Genomic DNA, 27,832 nt, shown 5'->3' on the forward strand with positions numbered 1-27,832 from the left:
GTGTGAGTATCAAATGAGATAATGTTGTGAAAAGCACTTAATCTAGTACCTGACCTTTAAAAACATTCAAGAAATGGTGGTCTCTGGTATTATGCAGAGACCAGCTTCTGGAGCTTTCCTATTTCAAGATTGGGTCAGTCAGGCCCTGGAAACATTGTGAGCCATAACTTTCCATACTTTAATGATGAGAGCCAGCTCCTGAATAACCAGAATACCCACAGAGATGGTGAACAGATCACCTGAGGGTTGGATATACTGCCACTGGTCAGTTGGTATTACAAAAGTTTGCCTTCAGTGCTTGGTGATAGATAAAAAGCTCATTCTTTTCAACAGAAATCAAGTACTATGTATGAAGAAGTATACACTGGGGAAGTGTACCTGTCACATAGTCAGCACACAGTAGTACTGGGAAGAAGGCCTAGGCACTGTCAGAGTGCAAGAGTTTGGGCAAGTAAATCATCAGTCTCGACTGCCATCAATTCTTCTTCTCCATCAGTTCCTGCAGCTATGGGTAGTAAATGCAGAAATAACTGATATTCATAAAGATGTCTCTGAGTCATAATCTAAAGTAGTGGTTCTCAGTCCTGGTTTTACATTATAATCATCTGAGTCATTTAACAAAGAGTCTGATGTTCTTGGCCCAACCTTCAGAGATTCTAATTTAATTCATGTGGGGTGGGGCCCAGGGAATTGGTATTTTTAAATCTCTCCAGTTGATTCTAAGGTGCAACTAAATCTCTAATCTAAAGATAAATTACATATCTAGCATACTCTCATTAAGGTGACAGGAGACCAGATAGTACATATTTTTAAATATTCCCATTGTAAATGTCTTTCTTTGAGGGATGAGGGCTTTCTTTTAGCTTTCTGAGAAACTGGATAATGTTCATTGCCTTAGATTCATCCCTATATTTGTTTCCTCTGTGTACATTTGGTCTACGATGGCTCTTCTTACAGTGTAGAGATACCTAAAATACTTCATAGAACTAGTTCTAATGTAGTAACTGAGAAATTCTTAATTCAGTTGAAGCTGTTTACTACAAAAAACATTGTCCATAGAAGTGAATCAGGCAGTGTGTGTGTGTAGCTGCAGATCCTCTGGATTTGCCTGCTAAAATGCCATGTGCTCACTTCATAAGTCACTTCTTTGAAAGTATCATCAGATGTCTGGAAGGGGGGGGTTGTAAAAAAAAACTCTTGAAATGGGTTAATGTATTTTGTGTAGCCTCATAACTGAGAAGTCAGAATGGAAACATACATGTGAAAGAAGTGAGAGAATAAAATGAGAGAAGCACTGGAGCACGGCAGCATTCACTCCTGCTCCCAAGTCCTAACATTTATTCATGCGCATCTCCCTTGCACATTTAATAGGGCAGCTTTGTAGTGTGTCTTTTACTGTTATCTTTTGGTTTTATTTTACTTGTCACATTGACTTTCCCCTGCTCAATATTCCTACCCTTGAGAACAAAGCCTGCTTTTTTTTTCTCTTTAGGGACCTTGCTTATTCACAGTAGGTAGTCAATTTAAACCTAAGGGAATGCCTACCTACCAGTGGAATTGATATGAAGAGTAGATGTCTATGAAGTGTAAGGTATATAAAAGTCAACTGGCTCCCATTCCTTCTGTTTTTTCTTTTGACAAGACTTTCTGTTTTTCCAACGCTCATTCCCACTCTTTTTTTTTTTAATATTTTATTTATTTATTCATGAGAGACACAAATTGAGAGAGGCAGAGACACAGGCAGAAGGTGAAGCAGGCTTCTCACAGGGAACCCGAGGGGGGCTCCATCCCGGATCCTGGGATCACGACCTGAGCCGAAGGCAGACTCTCAATGCTGAGCCACCCAGGCATCCCTCATTCCCACTTTCTTGAGAAAGTGCATAGTCTTTGGCCTCAGAAGGCATAAATCTGAATCCTGGCTCTGTCATTTTCTCATTGAGTGACCTTAGGCAGATTGCCTAAACTTGCTGTGCCTCATTTTAAATGAAGATAACAGCAGTGTCTGCTGTATAGGAATTTTGTTAGGATTGAAATAAGATAGTTCATGTAAAGCCTTACAAAATGCTCAGTAGAAAGTGCTCAGTGAATCTTCACAATTTTTATTGGGGGCAGTCATGAATGTTATTTATTTCTTCATTCCATTTATTTTCCACAAATAAAATTCACTCGTGAATTCCTTATTCATTAATAAAAACATTTTAAAATGTTTCGAATATCTTCTATGCTTGAAGTACAATGCTAGGCACTCGTGAGTGAGATAGAAATGTTATTTTACCTTCTGGAATTCAAAATCTAGTGGGAGATAAAGATTAACAGCAGTAGTAAGAAAATTACTGTGATTAGACTTGACCTTTGACTCATTCATTCCCCCCCCCCCATAGTCAATCACAAAATCCTTTCCAAAGAAAGGAACAAAACATTTTCTTTAAAGTGTTTCCAAGCCTCCCTTTTGCAGTCCTCTGCATTCTGTACTTTGTCGTTTTGTGCCCATCACCACAACAGCCTTCTAGTTAGTGTCCACGCCTGTAGGATTTTCTCGTTCCTTCTCTTCCTCCATGACCACATTAATCTTCTTTAAACACTGCTTTCATCATGTCACTACCCAGTTCAGTAACTCTAAACAGCTCATCTGTTCCTCCCCTATCAAGTCCAAAGTTATCTGCTAACTTACAGGACCACCCACCATTTGTCCCCAACTCTCTGTAATCATGTCTCCACTTCTCAGGGTGTAGCAGCTGCTGTAGGACGATAGACTCTGCATGCTGGAGACACTAAACCTTGCCTCCAGACTTGTCACTATTGTCATAGGCATGGCTAACTTTTAAGTGTTGAAGATGTGGTTAGTATTGTATAGCTGTTTTACAGAGCTTATCTCTAATGTGTATGCAAGTGAGACTCCATGGACATCATTTTCCTGATTTACAAATGAAGGAAAGGATTCTGAGAGGTTAAGGCATCCCCTTAAGGAATTTGCCTATGTCATGTCAGAATTCAAACCCATGCCTGTCTCACTTCAACTTTCTTCTCTTTTCACTGCACCTCTACACAATGCTGTACTTCGTACTATGCTATACTATACATGCTGTACACCCTATTCTACATAGTATTTGGTCCAGAGTATCTTTCTTCTCATTCTGTCAATCTAAAACCTTAAATCTCTCCATGATCTAAGTGCCAGTTCAAGTCTTAATCTCTTTTGGAAAACATCAAATTCTTCTTGCTTTTATTGATTTCCTTCGTCTTTGAATGCCTGCAATATTAACAATCTATATCACCTTGTTTTTAGCCTTTACCCTTGTAGTGTGTTTTATTTTTCTATACGTGCCAGTCTTCTTTCCCCAGCTACCTTGTGGGTACCTCAAGGGCAGGCACTCAATATTATTTCATAATCTCTCAGATGAGTACTTCGGATGTCTAGAGGCCCATATATAGAAGTGGGGGATAACATGCAAACAAGGGGAATCGAGATGGTAGATTTCATCTGTTTTTAGTTTTTTTTTTTTTTTTTTTTTTAAAGGATAGGTGACAGTCTCTTTGTTCTTCTAGGGGCTTTGTCTGGGTTTTGGTAAAAACTCAGGCTGTGATTTTGACTTGAGTGGAGGGGATTCTCACTGATGGGGACTGGTTGGAGTGTCAAGCAAGCAGCAAATTCAGCTGAGATTCCAGAGATGGTTTTTGTTTTGGCTGGAAACAGATGTACAAATCAAGAAACCCATGCTAACACCACCGTGTGCATAGAGCTAGGGCAGGAATGGTGGGAGATATGGGATTATTTTGATAGATTTAAGGGTGTGCTGATTTGTTTAGGTAGGACACAACAAATGTGAGGATGAGGCTGACAGTATATCTATGCAAGGAATTTGTCCTCATGGCCTTGTTGTCGGTTCTCTGTGTATGGAATAGGATCAAGTGGAGGTGCTTGTCAGTATTCACACTCCTGTGAGCCATCCAGATCCATCCAGGACCTACTGAGTTATTTTTTGGCAGATCCATGTTTTGGACAGATGCATGTTTTATAAACTCCCAAGTGATTGTCATGCAGACTAAAATTTGGGGGCCATTGAATTAGGGGCACAGTGGGTCAGAACCTGTGAGTTTCAGGGATGGGTATCTGCTCTTAGGCTGATTTGGAGCTGATATTAGACAGAACAATTTTAGTAGGACTTAGAGGATTAGATACCATTAAATTTTTTATGAAATATAGAATGATTAAGTGGTTTGGAGCAAGTCACTGAATTTAAAAAGGGATTTTATGAGAGAAGTACAGACAGGGAAATTTAGAAGCCCTCTTAATAATAGGAGAAGGTACAAATTTAATGAATGGGCAAATTTTAATATGAACTAGCAGCACATCCTGCCATTTACCTTCCTATGAAGCCGCTCTAAGAGCATCTAAGAAGTTTTATTTTGGGAGAAGGGAAATCTAGAGTGGCTCTACATGCAGCTAGGGAAATAATAACTTGGCAGCAGCTGAAAACAGAACCATAGGTTGCCATAATTAGCAGAATGGCTGGGCACTCTGATTCTAGAAATTTCTGCTGGATTCTGGATGGCACGAACACAGAGATCCAGGGTAGGCAGCGCATTTTCCCCTTGGTCTTGACAGGTTATGGGGTATCTTGACAAGCTTTGTTTGTGTTAGCATAAAAAATAAGTGTTTGACTACAGTTTTGTGCAGCTGTCCTTGGTAATGAGGCACTCAACCCACACTACTGCTTGTTGTGTTATTGTTTCATTTGTTTGTTGTAGTGATTTTAAATAGAGAAAGAAAGGAATTGGGGAAAATCCTTGAACCAAAGCAATTAGACAACTTCAATAATGAAATGCTACCCAGGCTTGGGCGATAGGAAATCTATGCAATCCCACAGCTAATGCTGTTCTCGCTATAGGGATTCATTGAGCTTATTTTATCAGCTCAGTGGGGTTTGATGTCTCTCTTCTGTGATGAGGGGGGGAGGGAGCAGAATTATACCAGGGTAATGAAACACACCCCTCCTGCATTTATGGAGTGTTTTATTAAAAGCATGTTACTTTGGCCTCATATACCAGTTGCAGTGAGCAGGTAAAAATGCCAAAGTAGCTCTCAGGGGAAACACTTTCCTTTGTGCTAATTTAAAATTCTTCAAAGAGCACCAGCCTGGTGTGATGTTAATATTTTGTATCTTTGCTACCTGAACTTTTCATAAAGGAGTTGGTAGGTGCAATATAGTAAAGGGATGTGTAGAATTTTAGAGTCACCTAACCAAGGCCAGCTTTTCACTGTGATCAGCTTTCAGAATCATTTTTGTCCTGACGTTCTACACTCTCGTTTATTTTCTTATGTCATTAATTATTAGGAAATTCTAATGAGTGAACAGGCCTATAACATTTGCTTATGAATACTGCCATTAATCACACTTCATTTTTAAAAAATTTTGTCAGTGAATTTTCATGATTTACTTCATTTCTGCACATTTTAACCCAACTTTGCTGTTTGCAAACTTACCATTAGTTCCATCCAAGTAGAATTTTATTCTCCAGCTTATCTTGCTCCTAATTCTTCCAAAACTTTAGGGCCCATGATAAGTTCTAGGACAATTAATTCCTACCACAGTAGGTATTAATCTCTATACAGGAGATAGACTTATAAAAACAAAATAAATTCAACACAGTGTGATAAGGATAATAGTAGAGGTGTTTGAAGAGAGAGATATAATGGAGAAAAGTGATGTTTGAATTGGATCATAAAAATTGAATGGAAATTCACCAGACTGTGAAGAGAAAGGTGCTCATGCCAGGGAGGGAGACATGCACCTCCAAGCACATAGAGTCATGAAAGAGCAGAATGTTAGATATATTCTGAGAGCAGTTGGTCATTTTGTGTCCATGAAGTGGGAGTTGGAGGGCAGAAGATAAAGCCAGACATGTAGAATCCAAATTGCAAAAGGTTACATTCTACACAGTTGAGCTTGAGGTTTACCCTACTAGAACTGGAAGGGCAGTCAATGGCTTTCAGTGGGGAGAGCGTATTTAAAGCAGCATCTTAGAAAGATTTCTCTGGCCAAAGGAGACAGAAGGGTTTGGAGTGGGCTAGCCTGGAAGCAGGGAGACCAGTTAAGAGGCTGTGGCAAAAGTTCTGAATATACCTGAAGGGAACTACAACTTGGGCTTAGGCCCTTGGGATGGAGAGACTTTGCTGAGCAAAGATCAAATGAGCTTGGTAGACAGCTGTTTGAAGTAGAGAGAGGGGAGGGAGAAAACACAAGTCCGAGTTTCTAACTTGAGGTGTTGGCTGGTGCTATGTTGGTCAATGCAGATGCATGAGGAGGTTTGTTAGCTATAGGAAGAAGTTTTAAAGACAAGAAGTTCAGTTTTGGAATCAGAGGTTCTGAGCACCTCTGGATATCCAAGTGGCAATGTCTAGTATTTATTAGATGAAGAGGCCTGAAGCCCAGAAAAGAAGTTTTGACAGGAAAAATGGTTCTGAAAGTGTGGGGACTTATTACTGGTGTACCGGAATCATAGCTTTTAATGCTATTAATAATGCTATGCCTGTAGCTTCATTACATAGATGGCTTCTTTAGAGGTTACTCTGAGTCTTTTTTACATCTTCTCTTGCTCTGTGAGATCTACTCTATATTGTATTTCTGATATTCTTTCACCCCAAATGGAGTAGAGACCTACCTATTTATCTTTTTTTCAATATCATCCTATTGAATATTCAATAAGGTGAACTGGGGAGAAATTGGACTGAGGGAGCCTGATAATCACTTGGATTTTTTCACAGATGCTCCAGGCCCCCTCTTCTGCCTGGAACAGTAGGATTATGTCCCTTGGGCTCCTGGAGATTTAGCTATGTCAGTAGTTTTTAGCTCTTAAAATATGAGTAGACAAACCATGTCATTCCTATACAGAAGCTTTAAGAACGAATTTGCGAATCACCATCCCCGCCCCCCCCCGCCCCCCGCCGCTGTCTCTGCAGACAGGAGACAGGAGCCCTCATCAGCCAAGGTTCTTGAGTGACTGTAATAAGAGAGTCCCCCATATGACCCACTTAGGGAGTGTGAGTGAGTAATAAAATTTCCTGCAGGAAACCACTGAGCTTGTTATTCTCAGAGCATAAACCAGCCAGTCTGACTGGCAAAGAGCTAACCAGACGTGGGCTCCAGCCTGGTCTCTGTCACGAATTAACTAATTCTGAGCAAGTTGCACAACTTTGCTGAGCACCAGTTTCTTCATTTTTAGAATGGGAATAATGATACCGAGTTAGCCAGATCTCTGTGAGGATTAGAGACAGGGGTACTGAGTATCTTCTATGTAATAGCCATTCATGAATTTGCAGCTATTATTATAATTATGGACGGATTATATTATTATATTTATGGATGGTTACTCAGTTTTAGTATATTGATTTTGTAACACACTTTCAGATTTGTGATATACTCAGGTTTCTTGAGCATGTTATCTATACATTTATCTGATAAGGCGAAGGACATAACTGGGTGTTCATGCCAACATAGATCTTCTTATAGATATGCCATTTATTATGGACTGTCTTTATTTTTTAATATTTTATTTATTTATTTGAAAGAGAGAGAGAGAGAAAGAGACAAACAGAGAGCACACATGGGGAGGTACAGAAGGAGAGGGAGAAGCAGGCTCCCTGCTTAGGCTTGATCCCAGGACCCTGGGATCATGACCCAAGCTGAAGGCAGGCATTGAACTGACTGAGCCACCCAGACATCCCTGAACTATTTTTGGATAGTGTTGTACCAATAGTTCACCTTGAAATAGCTCCAAATTTTTCATCTTGTCCATGAAGATATAAAGCTCTTCTCGGAAGTGCCATATAAAAGAGGTTGCACTAAACCAGTCGCCTTGCTGAGACTGCATCTGAAATAATCACTTGGGTTTCTTGAATATTTGTAAACTATTTGTTTAGTAATATTCTGGATTCCATCTCCCCTCCCAGACAAGCCTCTTGTGTGCATTCTGAAATACACAAATAGGTTCTTAACTATTCTATTTACTTTCAACATAATCCTATATCAAAATTTACATCATTCTGCCATCATAGAGCTATCTGTCATAATCCGTTATCAGCTTATGCCATACCCTTTATTTAAAACTCTCCATTGGTCCCAAAAGACTATTGCTCACATGATAAAGTTTATGGAAGATTTTATCCATTTGAGTATCAATTGGAAAACTTAAATCTATGTGTGGAGAAGCATATAATACACCCTTGACTTAGGTGGCTGATAAATTTAACTCTTAGAAAATAGAAGAAGGGATGATAGGAATTGCATCCCATAACTTCATTTTGAAAAACAAAAATAGGTATTATGGAAGAGATGGGAACTTATGGACAAAGTGACTTTGACAAATGGACATATAAAGACTAGAGAAAAAAAAAGAAAAACTAGAGAAAGACAAGAAGTAAGTAAGGTAAATGTAGTTCTGGAATAATAGAAGAATTACCTTCAGAATTAGGTTTGAGACCTATAAAAGGAAATACCACTTACTGTGATGGTATGGTCAGACTATGAATCGTCTTTCTTCGAAGAATGGTGTAGGCTGGAAATATACTTAGAATCTAAACAGGTTTAGATAGATTTATAAATATGAATTGTACCATAGAGGGCAGGAGAGGTCATAAGAGAACAAGTATGGTATTGAAGGGAACTTTGATCACCCTATTTTATAAGAGGAACTTATGCTAGATGATTCAGAAGCCAGACCAAGTTTAGCCATTTCTTTGTTCTTATGCTAGGTATTATCATAGCTCAACTACTCAAAGGAACAAATTGCCACAAGTTCACCATTGCCCCTGATGACAAAATCATTTCCATATATATTTGTGTGTGTAGTACTAAAATTATGAAATTATTTCTTTAAAATTTTAAAATTCAGACTTCTATTCTGCATAAAGCATACTAGAAAATGTTGAAAGTCACAGGCTTGAAAATACTTAATTACAAGTGTGTGTTTTTAAAAATAATCTATCCTCAGTAGCTGTCATCATACCCCTTCCCTAGGTAGCTAAGTTAATTGGGAAAAAGAAGAATGTGTGCATTGGAGCTCAGACTTAACACACTCTACAGTGCCCCTTTCCTGCTGCCCCAGGCAGCACCCTGTCGTGGCCTGCCATTCCACCTGTGTAATGGCCTTTCAGAAATGACAAATAGTTTCTCTTAGGTGGAAAGATTTAACTGGCAATTAAGGAGGCATCCTAGGCTTAAAAAAAAAGTAACTGTAACTTCCTAATTTTATTTTCCTAGCATCTGTTCTATTCAAGCCAAGCCTACTGCGGTGATCTTCATGGAGACAATTCAGTGGTTTCCTAGCAACCAAGTTTCCTGTGGTTTCCTTGGTTATAAGCAACGACATAACTCTTGTGGGCAACTTCAAAAGCACAGAAGAAAACCCTCCTTCTAAAGAATGAGGTTCCAAAAAATTCAGGTTACTGCTTGCTGAGTGTCTCTGTTTATAATGAAGAACTGTATCTCCATAGGCATTAATAACTGTAATAAATAACTTGTGGAGATTGCAAAGTAAAATCACATTAGGTTATGTATTCTTTTTTGTTGCTTTTGTAATATGCCTGATCCTAACTTTTTCCTTGAAATTAGGATATTTTTCCTATCTCTTCTGATTGACTATTGTCCATAGGTAGCCTAGCAGATCAAATTTCGTCACCTTTTTATAATTGTATGAGGGGTCATTTAGGAAGACAGCAAAGTGATTGCTCAACTGTAGAATCAAATAATACCAACTTGTTTTTAATGATTGAGTGTGTATTAGAAGCTTAGATAGATGGCTGGTGGGAATCCATTAAATAACTGTAAACTTACACTGACCAGTAATTTCCAGTGCAGTGTGACTAACGTTAATTACTTCTACCTACTGAATTGTTTTTTTTTTCCTTTTATAATTACTTCTGAAGAACTATACTGAGTAGCTCTATTCTCTTGGGATATATCTAAAATACATGATATGTCAACAGAAGAAAAAAATAGCAGCATACATATTTAGAAGTAGAATTTGTGCCACTTAGACTATTCATCTTTGCAACTTCAGTGCCTATCCTAGAATATAGCTTGTGGCAAACATGAAAGTCTGAATTAATGAATGACCATGGTCAATAGCTCATTTAGTTTTTCTGGTAGAAATCAAGATTTCGTGTGTAGATCAACAGGCTAAAATAACAATGGAGAAGGAGATAAATATAATGAATTCTGTGCACAAGAATTTTAAACTGTGAGTCAAAATGTATTACTTTCATGCTATTCATTTATACCTTCCAATATTTATTATGGGCCTATGAGATCCCAGGCTGTGTGCTCAATGCTCAGAGTAAAATGGTGAATAAAATTTATTTATTTATTTATTTATTTATTTATTTATTTTTAACTTTTGTGTATTTTTTTTAATTGGAGTTCTATTTGCCAAACATATAGTATAACACACAGTGCTCATCCTGTCCAGTGCCCCCCACAGTGCCTGTCATCCATTCACCCCATCCCCCACCCGTCTCCCCTTCAACTACCCCTCGTTCGTTTCCCAGAATTAGGAGTCTCTCATGTTCTGTCACCCTCACTGATTTTTCCCCACTCATTTTCTCTCCTTTCCCCTATAATCCCTTTCACTACTTTTTGTATTCCCGGTATGAGTGAAACCATATAATAATTGTCCTACTCCGATTGACTTACTTCATTCAGCATAACACCCTCCAGTTCCATCCACATTGAAGCAAATGGGGGATATTTGTCATTTCTAATGGCTGAGTAATATTCCATTGTATACATAAAACACATCTTCTTTATCCATTCATCTTTTGATGGACACCGAGGCTCCTTCCACAGTTTGGCTATTGTGGACATTGCTGCTACAAACATTGGGGGGCAAGTGTCCTGTAGTTTCACTGCATCTGTATCTTTGGGGTAAATCCCCAGCAGTGCAATTGCTGGATTGTAGAGTAGCTCTATTTTTAATTTTTTGAGGAACCTCCACACAGTTTTCCAGAGTGGATGTACCAGTTCCCATTCCCACCAACAATGCAAGAGGTTTCCCCTTTCTCCACATCTTCTCCAACATTTGTTGTTTCCTGTCTTGTTCATTTTCATCATTCTCACTGGTGCGAGGTGGTATCTCATTGTGGTTTTGATTTGTATTTCCCTGATGGCAAGTGATGAGGAGCATTTTCTCATGTGCTTGTTGGCCATGTCGATGTCTTCTTTGGTGAAATTTCTGTTTATGTCTTCTGCCCATTTCAGGATTGGATTGCTTGTTTCTTTGCTGTTGAGTTTAATAAGTTCTTTATAGATCTTGGATACTAGCCTTTTATCTGGTATGTCATTTGCAAATAATCTTCTCCCATTCTGTAGGTTGTCTTTTAGTTTTGTTGACTGTTTCCTTCGCTGTGCAGAAGCTTTTTATCCTGATTAAGTACCAATAGTTAATTTTTGCTTTTGGTTCCCTTGCTGTCATAGATGAATCTTCCAAGAAGTTGCTATGGCCAATCAAAAAGGGTGTTGCCTGTGTTTTCTAAGATTTTGATAGATTCTTGTCTCACATTTAGATCTTTCATCCATTTTGAGGTTATCTTTGTGTCTGGTGTAAGACAATGGTCTAGTTTCATTCTTCTGCATGTGGCTGTCCAATTTTCCCAGCACCATTTATTGAAGAGACTGTGCTTTTTTCAGTGGATAGTCTTTCCTGCTTTGTCGAATATTAGTTGACCAGAGAGTTGAGGGCCCATTTCTGGGTTCCCTATTCTGTTCCATTGATCTCTGTGTCTGTGTCTATTTTTGTGCCAGTACCACACTGTCTTGATGATCACAGATTTGTAGTACAATTTGAAATCTGGCATTGTGATGCTCCCGGCTCTGGTTTTCTTTTTCAATATTCCCCTGGCTATTCAGGGTCTTTTCTGATTCCACACAAATCTTAAGATGATTTGTTCCAACTCTCTGAAGAAAGTCCATGGTATTTTTATAGGGATCCCACTGAGTGTGTAAATTGCCCTGGGTAGCATTGACATTTTCACAATATTAATTCTTCCAATCCATGAGCATCTATCTGTTTGTGTCTTAATTTCTTTCAGAAGTGTTCTGTAGTTTTACCTCTGTGGTTAGGTTTATTCCTAGGTATCTTATGCTTTTGGGTGCAATTGTAAATGGGATTGACTCCTTAATTTCTCTTTCTTCAGTCTCATTGTTAGTATAGAAATGCCACTGATTTCTGGGCATTGATTTTGTACTTTGCCACACTGCCAAATTGCTGTATGAGTTCTAGCAATCTTGGGGTGGAGTCTTTTGGATTTTCTATGTACAGTATCATGTCATCGGTGAAGAGGGAGAGTTTGACTTCTTTGCCAATTTGAATGCCTTTTATTTCTTTTTGTTGCCTGCTTGCTGAGGCTAGGACTTCTAGTATGTTGAATAGCAGTGTTGAATAGAATAGCACTATTCTAGTGTTGAATAGAGTGGTGGACATCCCTGTCGTGTTCCTGATCTTAGGGGAAAGGCTTTCAGTTTTTCCCCATTGAGAGTGATATTTGTTGTGGGCTTTTCGTAGATGGCTTTTAAGATGCTGAGGAATGTTCCCTCTATCCCTACATTCTGAAGAGTTTTGATCAGGAATGGATGCTGTATTTTGTCAAATGCTTTCTCTGCATCTATTGAGAGGGTCATATGGTTCTTGTTTTTTCTCTTGTTGATATGATCTACCATGTTGATTGTTTTATGAGTATTGAACTAACCTTGCATCAATGGTGAATAAAAATAAACATGTTCCTGCCTCAAAGAACTAGGAAAATAAAATTATTGGGAATTATAAATTATTAAATGATAGTCCAAACAAAAGTAAAATTACAACTTTAGTAAATATTTTAAAGACAAGCTGCATAGTGCCATGAATTTAACAAGGAAACTTGTTCTGATTTGAGGGTGGGCTAATCAGGGACAATTTCTCAGAAGAAGTAACATTTAAGCTGAGAGATGAAAGGTGGAGTAGGCATGACAAAAGAAAAAGATAAGTGTAAGTGGGGAATAGTATAGACAGAGGAACATGTGCAAAAGACCTGTGAAACTTAAGAGGAGCCCAAGGGAGTCCAGTGAGACTGAATTTCAGAAAGTGGAAGTGAGCACAGAATGAGAGGAAGTTTCAGAGGGTTCAGAAGGGCCCCTCAACTGGCCTTATAGGCCATGTTCAGCATTTAAGAGCAACAACGTAGAAGTTTGGAAATACTGCACATAGTTGCATTTTACCACTTATAGTAATAAGTGTATTTTAAAAATTACTGAAGACCTTGACTTAAAGGTGAAAACTGAATTTTGAGGTTATGAGAGAATTGAGTAGCTACACAATATGGCTGGTGGTCTGAAGGTGGCATTGGAACAGACTGTGCTAATGGACTAGTGGTCTAATTTAGAGAAAATTGTGATGCCCCCTTTCAATTTTAGAGAAAATTGAAAGTCGGACAGCAGCTTACATAGTCCATGCAGAAAGGCTGAAAGCCAGAGGATCAGAACCAGTCAAGAACATAGCAATAGAGGAGGAGGTAGAAAGTAGAATTTATTGAAGCTGAGTTTTATGGCAGGTGCTCTATACACATCATTTCATTTAGTTCTAACAACTGCATAGCAAAGTGTTATTATTATTTTCCCTCCTTTTTATATTATCAAGAGATCAAGGAATAGGGACTATAAATAATATAACATGATAACATGGGTAACATGATAGCAATTTGGCTGGGATTAGAATCTAGAACTTTTTTGGGTTCTAAAAGGTGTGGGGTTTTTTCCAGTATAAAAATTCATTTTTCCTCTCTTCTATGCTGTAGTTTGGGTCACAGAGCCTGGATATCAAGATGCCCTTTATATAGTGTCTTATAGCAATGAGGGAGGCAAAGACATATTTTAAAATTTTTTTTAATTTTTATTTATTTGTGATAGTCACAGAGAGAGAGAGAGAGACAGAGAGACAGAGACAGAGACACAGGCAGAGGGAGAAGCAGGCTCCATGCACCGGGAGCCTGACGTGGGATTTGATCCCGGGTCTCAAGGATTGTGCCCTGGGCCAAAGGCAGGCGCCAAAACACTGCGCCACCCAGGGATCCCACAAAGACATATTTTAATATTGCTTAACTGAGGCATCTAGAAAACAGGCAACACTAAGCCCAATTTAGAAAGACTAAATTTCTTCTTTAGTATTTTTTAATACAACCATTTATTTTTGTATTTATTTTTCAAGAAACTTAATTGAATTATTCTTAAACTGCATGCTTTAACAATCATTTTGAAATTGATGTATTTGCAATTTCTTGTATTTAGTTTGGTATCAAGAGGAAGAGTAACCAAGTGATTTATGACCCTCATATTATAGAGTCAAACATTTAGAACTAGAAGGGACAGGGCACCTGGATAGCTCAAGGGTTTGGCTCAGGTCCTGATCCCAGAGTCCTGGGATTGAGTCCCGCATCAGACTCCCTGCAGGGAAGGGAGCCTGCTTCTCCCTCCGCCTATGTTTCTGCCTCTCTCTCTGAGTCTCTCATAAATAAATAAATAAAATCTTTAAAACAACAACAACAAAAAGAACTAGAAGGGACAAAGAGGTCATTTGAGCCCGTGAAGTTCACTCATACATTCAATGTTTTTTTAAATTGAATTTCTACTGTATGCTACGTACTGTTTTCTAGGTATTGTGAATACTCCATTGAACAAAGTCTCTGACATTATAGGAAACACAATCTATTGAATTATAATTCATTGCCAGGGAGTAGGAAATGATACAAAGTAAAGCAAACAGATGGCAGCAGTAAAAGTTGGTCAAGGAAGAACTATCTGAAGGAAGTGACCTCTGATAGAGACATTTCTTCAAAGGAGACATACACATGGCCAACAGACACATGAAAAAAAGTGTTCAACGTCATTCAGCATCAGGGAAAAACAAATCAAAACCACAGTGAGATACTACCTCACACCTGTCAGAATGGCTAAAATAACAAATCAGGATACAATGAAGGGAAAGGGTGCAGTAAAGGGGGAACCTTCTTACACTGTTGGTGGGAATGCAAGCTGGTGCCGCCACTCTGAAAAACACACTGGAGGTGCCTCAAAAAGTTAAAAATAGAGCTACTCTATGACCCTGCAATTACACTGCTGTATATTTACCCCAAAGATACAATTGTAATGATCTAAAGGGACACATGCACCCTAATGTTTGTAGAAGCAATGTCCACAATAGCCAAGCTATGGAAAGAGCCGAGATGTCTATTGCCAGATGAATGGATAAAGAAGATGTGGTGTGTATTATATATATACACAGTGGAATAATAGTCATAACAGATGAATACTTACTATTTACATTGACATGGATGGAATGGGAGGGTATTGGGCTGAGCGAATCAGATAATAACAATTATCATATGGTTTTACTCCTATGTGGAGTAAAGAAAGAAACACACAGAAGATCATAGGGTAAGGAAGGGGAAAACTGAATAGGTAGTAATCAGAGAAAAGATACAAACCATGAAAGACTCTTAACTATAGGATAGGGTGATTGGGTGATGGGCATTAAAGAGGTGTGTGATGTGTTGAGCACTAGGTATTATATGCAACTTTATTGAACTCTATATCTGAAACTAATGGTGTACTATATATTGGCTAATTGAATTTAAATAATAGTAATAAAAAGAAACCTAAGAGAAGCTAAGGAGTGCCATATAGAAGAAGAGAATTCAAGGCAAAGGGACCAGAAAGCACAAAGACACTGAAAGAAATAATGTTCTTGGCTGGTTGGAAGAAGGGCTGCACTTAAGATTTTATAAAAATCTAGGGATGCCTGGGTGGCTCAACGATTGGGCATCTGCCTTCAACCTAGGACATGATCCTGGAGACTGGGGATGGAGTCCTGCATTGGGCTTCCTGCATGGAGGCTGCTTTTCCCTCTGCCTCTGCCTATGTCTCTGCCTCTGTGTGTGTGTGTGTCTCATGAATAAAAAAAAATATAATTTTATAAAAATCTAATGGTTAATGACTATCTTATCTCATAAGCTGAGTTTGTAGTCCTTGTGTAATAGAAGAGACTCTCAAAGATCTATCATTTACCTTATGACTACTGAGTCTCTGCCTAGAAGCCATCTAAATTCAAATCTGGCTTCTTTTAGTTTTGGCAATTCTATTGAAAGTGATTTCTTTTCAGCATTAGGATTTAATTTCCTAAACACTAAAAATCACTCTCAGATTACAAACTTTGAGAATCACTTTAGAATTATTAAGGCAAGGACACAAATGGACTCAGTGAAAATAGTTCTATTGGTGCACAATATTTTATAAATTGTGAAAACTCTAGAATTTTAGGATTGAACAGTGATGTCCAAAGTCATATAGAAGCATATTCATTACTATCATATTAATTATTATTATTATTATTATAGAGCCAGTCACACTTCTGAATGCTGAAATCATGTGAACATATTTTGTCCTCAGGACCTTTGCCAAAGTTATTATTATTATCATCATCTCTGTTTTAAGATGGGGGAAATGAAGGAACACAGGGGTTCAGGAGTTTCACCAAGATTACACAACTAATAAGCATTCAACCTGGGAGGTCTGACTCCAGAATCTGAATTTAACCATTATATATTAGACAATATGAAGAAATGGAGACTGATGGGCCACCTGGTTGAGCATCTGTCTTCGGCTCAGGGCGTGATCCTGGGATCTAGTCCCACATCGGGTTCCCTGCAGGGAGCCTACTTCTCCCTCTGCCTATGTCTCTGCCTCTCTCTCTCTCTCTGTGTCTTTCATGAATAAATAGATAAATCTTTATTTTTTTTAAAGATTTTATTTATTTATTCATGAGACAGAGAGAGAGAGAGAGAGAGGAGAGAGAGGAAGAGACACAGGAAGAAGGAGAAGCAGGCTCCATGCAGGGAGCCCAACATGGGACTCGATTCCAGGTCTCCAGGATCACCTGGCCGAAGGCAGATGCTAAACCGCTGAGCCACCCAGGCTGCCCTAAATAAATCTTTAAAGAAATAATTAAAAAAAAGAAATGGAGACTGATGATTTAGTAAGTTTTCAAGATCACACCTACACAGGTAGAATTTCAGCCTTATTGCGTATGAGCCTAGAATTTGAGTCTTCATCATTATTCTGCTACAGAGCATCATCCATCCTTGAAGAATATCTCATGACTATCTCCATTCAAACTCCACACTGGGAGAGAACTCTGTCTAGGAGAATGCACGTGGGCATTTTTAGGTAAAAGAATCTTATTTAAATCTAGTTTTGTACTTGCTAGCTTGTGATCTTGAAAAGTTAATTAACTTCTCTAAGTCTTAGTTTGCTTATCTATAAAATGTGGACAATCATACTTGCTAAATTATGTTGTACAGAGAAAGGAATGATGTAAAGTGCTGGACACAGTATCAAGTATATATGAAGTAATTAAAAATGGAACAATTATTCTTTTCCAAAGAGGCAACTAAGGCCAGAGAAATTACATCACAAGCTAGTAGTGGAGTATCCAGGATATAAATTAGGTTTCTTGATTAATATATTTCTAGCACTGAACCACACAAAGGACTTAGTGACAAGATTCATAAAAAGTGACGCCAGTTTACTGGTATATCTGTTATTCCAGTTCAGAATATGTGGTGTTACTTCCTCAAGCTAATTTACTGAACTTCAAGTTTGAACCATGCTGCTTCTACATTATGTATAATGTCAAAGAATTCTGTGTAACATAATACTTTTCCTCTCCCAATTAGATTATAAAATCATAATGGAGGAGGGATCTGTTTCTCGGTTATGTGTTTTTGTATTTCTCTCTTTTTGAACTTAACCTTCCAGTACAGAAGAAAGGTCTTTGATATGAGGAAACTCACAATTCAACCACTTTAACTGTTTTTTTAAAATCAGCTTTGTTGAGGTCTACTTTACACACAATAAATTATACCAACTTTAAATAATTGATTCAATGAGTTCTGACAGGTGTATAGAGTTGTGTAACCACCACCACGATTATGATATGGAACTGCTCTGTCCAAAATGGTAGCCACTAGCCACCTGTGGTGATCACTTGAAATGTGAGTAGTCCTAACTAAATTGGGGCTTAAGTATAAAATACACACTGGACTTCAAAGGTTTAGTATGAAAAAAATTTGAATATCTCATTAATAATTTATATTAACTATATATTGAGAAATATTTAGATATATTGTATTAAATAGGACATATTAAGATTAACTTTACCCATTTCCTTTTACTTTTTGAATTTGGCTAGTAAAATATTTAAATTGCACATGTACCTGGCACTATACTTCTTTTGGACAATGCTTATATAGAACATTGCCATGACCCCTAAAATCTTCCCTCTTGCCACTTTGCTGTTAGCCTTCTTCCTCTATCTCAGCCCTTGGCAATCACTGATATTCTTTCTGTCACTGCAGTTTTGCCTTTTCTAGAAAATCAGATAAATGAAATCACACAGTGTATAGTCTTTCATATCTGGTTTCTTTCATTTACCAATGCTTTTGAGATTTATCTATGTTGTTATGAATCAGTGGTTTGTTCCTTAATTATTGAGTGGTATTCATGAATAGCTATTCTACAGTTTTATCTACTTCTCAGCTGATGGACATTTGGGTTGTTTCCATGTTTTTATCTATTGTGATAAAGCTGCTATGAACATATATGTATAAGTCTTTATGTATACAGATGTTTTGTTTCTATTGGTAAAAATATTAGGATGGGATTACTGTATAGTGTATGATAAGCATATATTGGACTCTAGAAGAAACTGCTAAGCTGTTTTCCAAAGTGGTTGTAACGCTTTACATTCCTGCTAGTGTGTGATAGACCCAGATGCTCATATTTTCATCAGCTTGATATTGTCACTCTTCAAATTTTAGTGAATGTCTATGATATCTCATTGTGGGTTTAATTTGTCTTTTCCTTAGGACTAATGATGTTGAGGATCTTTTCAAGTGCTTATTGACCATTCATATTTCTTCTCTGATGCAATGTATCATTTGAGTGTCTTGCCTATTTTTTGAATTTTTTTGTCTTTTAGCTGGGTTGAAAGGATAGAGTCCTTTAAATATATTGAATATGGTAGTTCCTATTTTTATGTCTTCAAGTTCAGTTATATTTTTCTTTTGCAGTGTTTAATCTGCTGATGATATAATACATTATATTTATTTCATTTCAGATACTATAGTTTTCTTCTTTAAATTTCTAATCAGCTCTTTGTTATAACTTACATATTTTCTTCTTTACATTCATTTTTTCCTTATATTCTTTAACCAATGGAGCATTTTTATAAAGAAATATATTTTTAAAAAAATATTCTTCCCTACAAATGCCATTAACCCTATTATTTCCAGATCTGTTTTCATTGAATAATTCCCCCCTCCATTTATTAACTTTATTTTCCTGTTTTTTAATTGATGCTGGACACTTTGGATTTTATATTGTTTATTATTGGATTTTTATGTACATTTAACTAGTGATACAATTTATTTTGGCAAGGCTACATGAAATTGGCTTGTTCTTTTGAAGCTTGCTTTTCAATTTTGTCAGAGGGGTTCAGAGTAGTGTTTAGTCTCGGGTTAATACACCTTCACTGCTGTGGTGATAACTGTATGATGCTTCTTATTGATATTCCATGTAATCACACCGGCTGGTGGAAACATGCACTGTGGTTAGCTCTTTATGAGCTCTGAGAGTTGTTCAGATCACGTTTTTATTTTGTTTTGTTTTCTAGGCTTGGGTAGTTTCTTCTCATACAATTGCATATTGGTATTCAGCCAGACTCAAGGGGACCACTCAGTAGAACCCAAGAGAACTGTCTCTGTGGAGCTCTCTCATCTCTGGTACTCTATCTTGCATTTTCTACTCAGCTTGCCCTCCCTAAACTTTGCTCTCTTTCTTCTCAACTCATTGGGAATCCTGGTCTCCATCTGGATTTCCCTCTGTGAACTGCAGTCTGACAGCTCCCCTCAGGCTGTACCCTGCATATTCATTGCACTTACTCCATTTATTTTACCTTCTCTAAGGAATCACAGTTCATTGTTTCATATTTTGTTCAATTTTCTAGTTGTTTGAGGTGGAAGTGTTCATTCATTATTCTTTCATGGCTAGAAGCAGAAGTCCAAATACTTTACGTTTGAAATCAAATAACGTTTAAGCCTTCAGAACTTTCATATGTAGCCTGAGTGCTTCCTTCCATCATCAGTTCAAAATGTCAGCACCATCCTGGTGATTCTTCAAGAGGTTAGTTCAATTTTTGCTCCCTATGTTCCAAGAAAAACACAGCTAAGTATATTAACATATTAACATTCAAGAAACGCTGGCTACAGATTATAATAAACATGGCTGTTTCTAAATTTTAAGACTCCATTTTTATATCAACTTAGAATATTAAAAAACATTTTAAGTGGAGTACTTTCCTTGAACTCTCCTATAAATGCTTCACTCAGCTATATTTTGATATTTTGTGTATAACTTTCATTAAGGTGATATAAAAGCATATTGTACCTTCAGTTGAAACACACACACAGTGAAACTTAAATTACCATAATACACTTTCCAGTACTTTTTTTACCCCCTTGGTTGCCATAAAGCTCTGAACTAAATCTAATTTTCAGGTCTTTTGTTTTTGACTTGGTGAAAATCTTGAACAATATTGATGAATAAATTAATAGATGTCATTTAATGTACTTTTGTGGTTTTAACTCATTTCAACCTTGTCCCTTTATGTTATTATGATTTTTTTAAAATTTTTTTTATATATATATTTTAAATTTTATTTATTTATGAGAATGCACAGAGAGGAGAGAGAGAGAGACAGAGATGCAGGCAGAGGGAGAAGCAGGCTCCATGCACCGGGAGCCCGATGCGGGATTCGATCCCGGGTCTCCAGGATCGCGCCCTGGGCCAAAGGCAGGCGCCAAACCGCTGCGCCACCCAGGGATCCCCCGTTATTATGATTTTTAATAGCAGAATATACACTTTTAAATAGTGTAAGAATAAAATATTTTTCTATCTTTACAATGCTGGACGCAGTTTGGATTCAGTAAACCCTGAGAAAACAGAAGTCCACTGCTGGTAGGCTAAAGCTAGTGAACATATTTTTTCTTCCTTTCTTGAATAGTTAAGTGAGCAGGGAGGGATTTATTAAAGTCAATTTATCTCAGTGCCAAGCACATACTGGCACCTACAATGATACACAAAATGTGATGGATGCTAGGAAATAAATTGAGGGATGCGGTCTCTATTTTTATGGAGCAATCACTCCAGAATTCTATTCTGTATTGATGTTATCAGAACAGAATGCTTTCTCTGCTTAGAATGTTCCTTTTCCTTGCAACACACTTCACCCAGATAATCTCCCGTTTTGCTCTTTGTTTCATTAAAGTCCTTGCTTAAATATCACTTCATCAAAGATGTCTTTACTGGTCATATTTTGTAAAATGGAATTCTCTCTTTATACTCTATTTTCTTACTCTGCTTTATGATTCTTCATTCTTCTTGTTACCTCCTCTGTTCCTTACTTCAAATAAGTTCGATGAGAAGAAGACCTATTCTAAATTTACCCCGAGCTATTTGTAGCTAGAATTTCCTACTGCTGGTCAGCTGTATTAGAACTCATTGAGAATACAGTTTCTAAACTTCCTGTTGTTTGTATAAGGGGTATCATAGATATAGAGTTGAATTGTACATCCCTAACAGGCATTATTGCAGAAACAAGATGCCGAAAACCTTTCTATCGCCTATCTATAGCTAAAATCTAAGCTTTTGAGATTTTATATGTTTATCTACTTACTTAAAAGATTTTATTTTTTTATTTGAAAGAGAGCTCAAGAGAGCACAAGCCGGGTTGGGATGGGGGGCGGTGGGACAGAGGGAAAGGGAGAAACAGACTCCCCACCGAACAGAAAGCCCAACCTTGGGCTTGATCCCAGGACCCAGAGATCATGACCTGAGCTGAAGGGCAGATGCTTAACTGACTGAGCCACCCAGGTACCCTCCTTTTGAGATTTTAATACTTTGATTCTAATAGTTAATTCAAATAGACCCCAGTAGTGCTACATACTAAGATCTTTTAAGGTCTTTAGTTTGTTTTTAAGAAAGTTTTCTGCATTGTGCTATTATTCTGTTTCAAATACGAAATTGTATCATACTTCCAGGGAGAATAAATAGTCTAACTGTTATTTGTTTTGAATTTTATGAAAATGTAGCTAGTCCCAGAGAGACTAAGTTCTGTATATTTGAAATTATCTTTCCAGCAGCACATGTGAAATAATGGGATTAATTTTGCTGTGAGTATCACTGGTGAAGTGAGCAGTATTGTTGTACTAAGAGCCTTTGATATTTTAGAAGCTTACCATTATGGCCTTTTAATCATACATTTTCAACTCATGAGAAAAATATCTGGGGTTATTGTATCCTTATAGAGTACTTCTGCTAAAATTCCTGCAAAGTAGATGTCTTTTCTATATTTTGATTTGTCTTACATATTGGTTTAATATAATATAAACATATTTGTTTAATATGGTTCAATAAAATAAAGCAAATAAATATCTTTTATAATCAGAAACCAAAACAAAAACAGAAGGGATCTGTAAGAACATTTAGATACACTTCTTCAGTTTACTCTCCTGAGTCAGAAAATGGCTTTCTGTAAGACACAGAGTTAGCAGGAGCCAGTACTGGAAATCAAAAACCTCCTGTCCAGTGTACTAACACACCAAGCTTCTTTGGCTCCAAATTCTTTGGACCTCATGCCTTAAATATTGTTTCAATTGTAACATGTTGCTCATAAAGGTTCCCATGCCAGAGAATAAACCACAGTCTACCCTTCAGGAAATTATATAAAAGGAAGGATCTTTATGGTTCTTTATGAAAATAATATATTCTAAAACTGATACAAGAAGGTTTGTTATTAGCAACAGGGTAAAATCACTTTGCCTTCCTCAAATTATTTAGTTTAGTTGTAGGAATGCATTGTAAACATCTGTAAATTGTTGGTTTTGTCACAAATTGGCATCTGCTCCTGTAGAATCACCATGACTCTTCATGGTAAGGTTGAAGTGAGTTGTTGATACCACTGAAAATCATGGAGTAAGAGAAATCCTGCCTGTGTAAACTCCTTGGTGTCATTTCCTCCTTCTTGAGAGCTTCAGGATACTTGAGGACCTGAAACAGCTAATGCTGAGTGTATGTCTCCAAAAGGCTGAAACTTTAAAAGATTTTTTTCATTCATCAGATTTCCTGGTCTTACTCTGCTTCCTATTTTATGTCTTAAACTTCTGAAATGAGGCCAGCATGTCTTTCTTGGGAAATGTCCTTAGAGTTCCTCTTTCAGTGAAGTATTTTTCCAAACATGTTGATAGAGATTGAGTCTAGATATCCTTTTAGGCAAATTAAGCTCTAGAAGTAGCCTTGGCTTTTCTAGTGAAGTTCATGGTAAATCTAGGTAAGATTTTACTCTATACTTGTAGTTTTCAGTATGGTCTTACCACCACAGAGAAAAACAAGCCTATAAATACACATAAATAGACAATATAATTCCATAACATTGAGTTGGTATGATAGCCATTAAGCACAATGAATCAGCTATATAGATATTTTTCCCCCTGTGCAATCTGTGAGAACATTTTAGGCTTCCATGTGGACTCTGAGTGAAATTTACTTTTCATTACAAAATCTGTTTATACCAAAGCATATGCTTTCCAGGAAATGGGAAGTCATATTCCATTGCGAATGCATAAAAACATACCAACACACTACATACAAATTAAAGTAAGATCGATAGCCATCATTCAATATTTTCAGTGTATGGTTGAAATGAGAACATCACAGTAATGAGCTTGGGTTATTAATGTCCATTTCCTTCTATTTTTTTTTTTTGAGATTATGGTTTATAGTAATCTTAAAAACTATTTTTCTTTTTGCACTTAAAAAAAGTTTTCAACCTTTGGATTATTCAGAAAACAGCAAAAAATACCTGTCTTCCCATGAGGCTTTTCATGGGAAGTCCAGTATTACACCAAAAGACTTTTTATTTGTTAGAGTTTTTGTCTCAGAGGATAGTATGTTATTACGCAGATGTATTCATTTCCAGGAAGAACACCAAGTTATCTGCTAGTGTTTTTCCCTTTAGGAGCTTTCATGATTCTAAGATTTAATGAGATAGGTAAAGCAAATCTTTCTGAAGACAAATTGGATACTGTAGAATTCAAAAACCATTCCAAGCTTCCAGGTGAATACGATCAATCTTAGTTGTAAAAGCATCAACTCAAGACAGTAAAAGCTATTTGCAGCTCTTGTTGCTATGAAATAAATGTCAATAAAACAACAATAGGAGCAACAAATCTTGACACTTATGGTGAAACTAGAGTTCAAACATTTCATTTGAATTTTTTAAAAAGATATACATTCATTTTAATGCCCTTTATTAATGATACAAGGGTGTTAATATATGTTTCTATTTATTATGCTTAGTCCAACTTCAATTCTACTCACAGAGTTGTTTTACACTATTTGATTCAACTGACAAATCAAGTCAAACAAATGATTTCATATTATCTTCCAATGAACGTAGCTTGTCTGATTTTGACCAAATTTGAGCCAAACCATTGGTTATATAGAAAGCCTCTATAGTGACTTTATATAAAAGGAAGGATCTTTATGGTTCTTTATGACTATTCCACACACCATTCCCACACCATTGATTCCATCCCATTAATCTTCTCATCAACTTTTTTGCTGCCCAGTGTTTTGTCTGTGGTGCAGATGGTGGATGGAGAAATGAAATTTGTATTGACTAAAATAAGTTATTTTAATATTAATATTTTATAAGAGATATTTTAATATCTCTTGCTAGTCATTGTACCTGGTCATTAAGGGGTAAAGTAATTAAAGCATTGTTATTAGAGCATAGAGTTTGTGAAATTCTATTTTAGGCAATCCTGGTGGAGATAGATCTAAAATAGACCGACAGATGTCTCGGGAAACTTCTTGAAATTCTTTTTGTTTAATAGTTTCTTTGCAAATTATGCATGAGAATACACAGGTAATTGGTGATGATGGGATAATTCTTGAGGCATAACAGTAGTTCTGTAGGTGAAGTTAGATGGCCATATTAATATTGCTAAGATTTTTGCAATAGGTATTTTTATTAGTATATCAAGGATCAAATCTGTGCAACTCCTTTTAAAAGAATGTATGGGTGACTTAGTTAATTTCTATGCAGTACTCCTAGACAAGATTTTCTGATTTGTCTGATTGCAGAAAGATCAAGTCACTCACTGTCAACAGTTTTCAATTGAAAAGTTAGTCTTACTATAAATTTCAGGCACTACTGCTGAGTTTAGATCACATAAGAAACTGTTAAGAAAAAAGTATGAAAAGTGTTCATAAATATAGATCAGTGCTGGTGAAGAGAATCCTTATTGATACCTGTTTTTTTATTGTTGCAAAATATACATAACATAAAGGCTACCAGTTTGACCATTTTTAAGTGGATAGTTCAGCGGCATTCAGTACATCCACACTCTTGTGGAAACATCACTATCATTCTCTAAAACATTTTCATCCTCACAAACTGAAACTCTGCACCCATTCCCCCGCTCCCTTCATCTCCTGGCAACCACCATTCTACTTTCTGTCTCTATGAATTTGATTACTCTAAGTATATCTTACAAGTGGAATCATGCAATATTTATCCTTTTGTGTCTGCTTTAATTCACTTAGCATAATGTCTTCAGGTTTCATCTACATGGTAGTATGTGTCAGAATTTTATTCCTTTTTAAGGCATGATATTATTTTGTTATATGTGTATATGATATATTGTTTATCTATCCATCTTTTGGTGGACATTTGATTTGTTTCTACCTTTGGCTATTATAAGTTATGCTGCTATTATGTACACTGGTGTATCTGCGTTTAAGACTATTGTTTAGCTAAGGCTTTGCATTAAAGTGAACTTTCTCCCATAGTAGTCTGAGTTAGTGAACTTTCTCTTGTCTCATATGTTGGCTATTCGAATGGTATCTTAAAACAGTGATTATCAAACTTTAATATGGATCAGCATCACTTACCTAGAGGGATTATTAAATACAAATTGCTGGGTCCTACCCCAGAGTTTCTGATTCAGTAGGTTTAGAGTAGGGCCTGAGAATTTGCTTTCCCATACATTGCCTGCTGTAGCTGTTGGCCTAGGGTGTACACTCTGAGAACCACTGCCATATAGCTTTGTCTTAGTTGATAAAGACCCTCAGATACTGGTTTTGCCACTAATTTTTTCACTCTGAGCAAGCAACTTTCCCTCTTCACCTAAAAACTGAAGTGGTTTACTAATATATGTGAATTATTCTCTAATCTCAAATTCCATGGCTATTTATCTATTCATAGGAATATAGGAATGTAGGAAAGAAATTGCATTCCTGAATTAAGATAATTTGAGAGGATTTATAGAAAGATTTATTTACAAGGGTATATAAAGGAAGCCACCAAGGGCAGTTCAGTTGCCCAGGTTAGAAACAGTGGTGCTTTTACTGTCCCTAAGCCTCAAGAGAGAGGGGAGGGAGCCTGTTACATGTGAGGTATCCAAGGAGATGATAGTCTTGCCATTTGGTCCATGGTGACCTCCTAGAATCAATGCCTCTCCCAACCTGCTTCTACTCTCCATTGGCTGAACCACAAACAGAAGCTGGGGCAAGAGAGCCAAGTGACTTCATTCATCAGGGGAGCCTTTGTAGCACGAAGGGGAAGGTAAGGGGAGGGGAGAAGGTGGGGAATGCATGTAGAGGGAGAAAGCAGAGGCTATCCAGCACATTGGAACTGGCAAACATAAGAAGCAGTTGCTGGAACATCTATCATAGTGAGTTGCTTTGTTCTTTTCTTTTTTTTAATTATAGCTGATTTTTTTTTCTATTGCCACTAAGGTGTTTCAAAACATGATCTTAAATCATATTTCTTTGCCTTTTCAGTCCCAAGTGAGTATAATTGTCGCTGTCTGACAGATGTTGATTAGTCACACTCATTATTGTCTGGGCCGTCATTTATGTCACAGAAATGTTTGTAGGTATGATTGTTTGTAGAATGAGGCTTAGGGACGAAGGGCACTGTTCCCTACTTGATTTCAGCTTTCTCATCAATAGTGGATCAATAAGTCATGTGTTCATTAAGATCCATACTTAGTATGTGTGCATGCACTCATATACATATACTTATATATGTATGGAAGTCATATATGCATACACATAGGAGGCTAAGTTTATTTGAGAGAAAAGGGAAACATACTTGAAAAATCCAAGTAGTAATAAAGAGGTAGAAATCATCCCAAACTCTTCCAAGTTGGATGTTCTTGTGTGGCTTCCTTTTAGTACTTTTTATTCAGAGCATTTATTACAATTAATAATGATCTGTTTGGAGAAATTGTTTATTGAATGTCTGTCTCACTAGAAAACTTAATGAGGACAGAATTATATCTTTTTACCCCCAAATGGGGCATTGGTGACTATTGCACTAATTAAATAACCATATAAACATAGATAGCAAAAATAAGTAATGCATTAGTGCTTGCAAGTGGATAAGCAAAGACTGACTGGATGTCTACCATGAGCCAGATGGCTTACATACGCTCTCATACCTGTCTCCTAGTCACCACAGCCAAGATGACAGTCATAAACAAGATGGAGAGGACAGCACCTCCGTGTGCCATGCCTCTGTCATGTATGCTGGCTGTTATTATGCAATTTCTCTTTGTCTCTGCTGTTGTGTGTGTTTTCCTCCTATGCTTCTAGCATTAATGCATCCACACTTTATGGTATTT

General features: G+C 37.1%; 1 protein-coding gene and 1 long non-coding RNA gene across 7 annotated transcripts in view; both read left to right on the forward strand.

Moving 5' to 3' along the window:
- Window positions 1–9,542, forward strand: part of LOC140630455 (uncharacterized) — a 35,141-nt gene extending 25,599 nt beyond the window's left edge. For all 3 annotated transcript variants that reach the window (XR_012028220.1, XR_012028218.1, XR_012028219.1), the window contains one exon: window positions 9,261–9,542. This is a non-coding gene — a long non-coding RNA (uncharacterized lncRNA). The remainder of the gene's footprint in view (window positions 1–9,260) is intronic.
- The window catches only part of PDE4B (phosphodiesterase 4B), a 541,893-nt gene that overhangs the window by 262,627 nt on the left and 251,434 nt on the right, over window positions 1–27,832 (forward strand). The window lies entirely within an intron of this gene.

Source organism: Canis lupus, chromosome 3 (genome assembly GCF_048164855.1).
Source record: "Canis lupus baileyi chromosome 3, mCanLup2.hap1, whole genome shotgun sequence".
In the NCBI taxonomy this organism is placed as follows: Eukaryota; Metazoa; Chordata; class Mammalia; order Carnivora; family Canidae; genus Canis; species Canis lupus.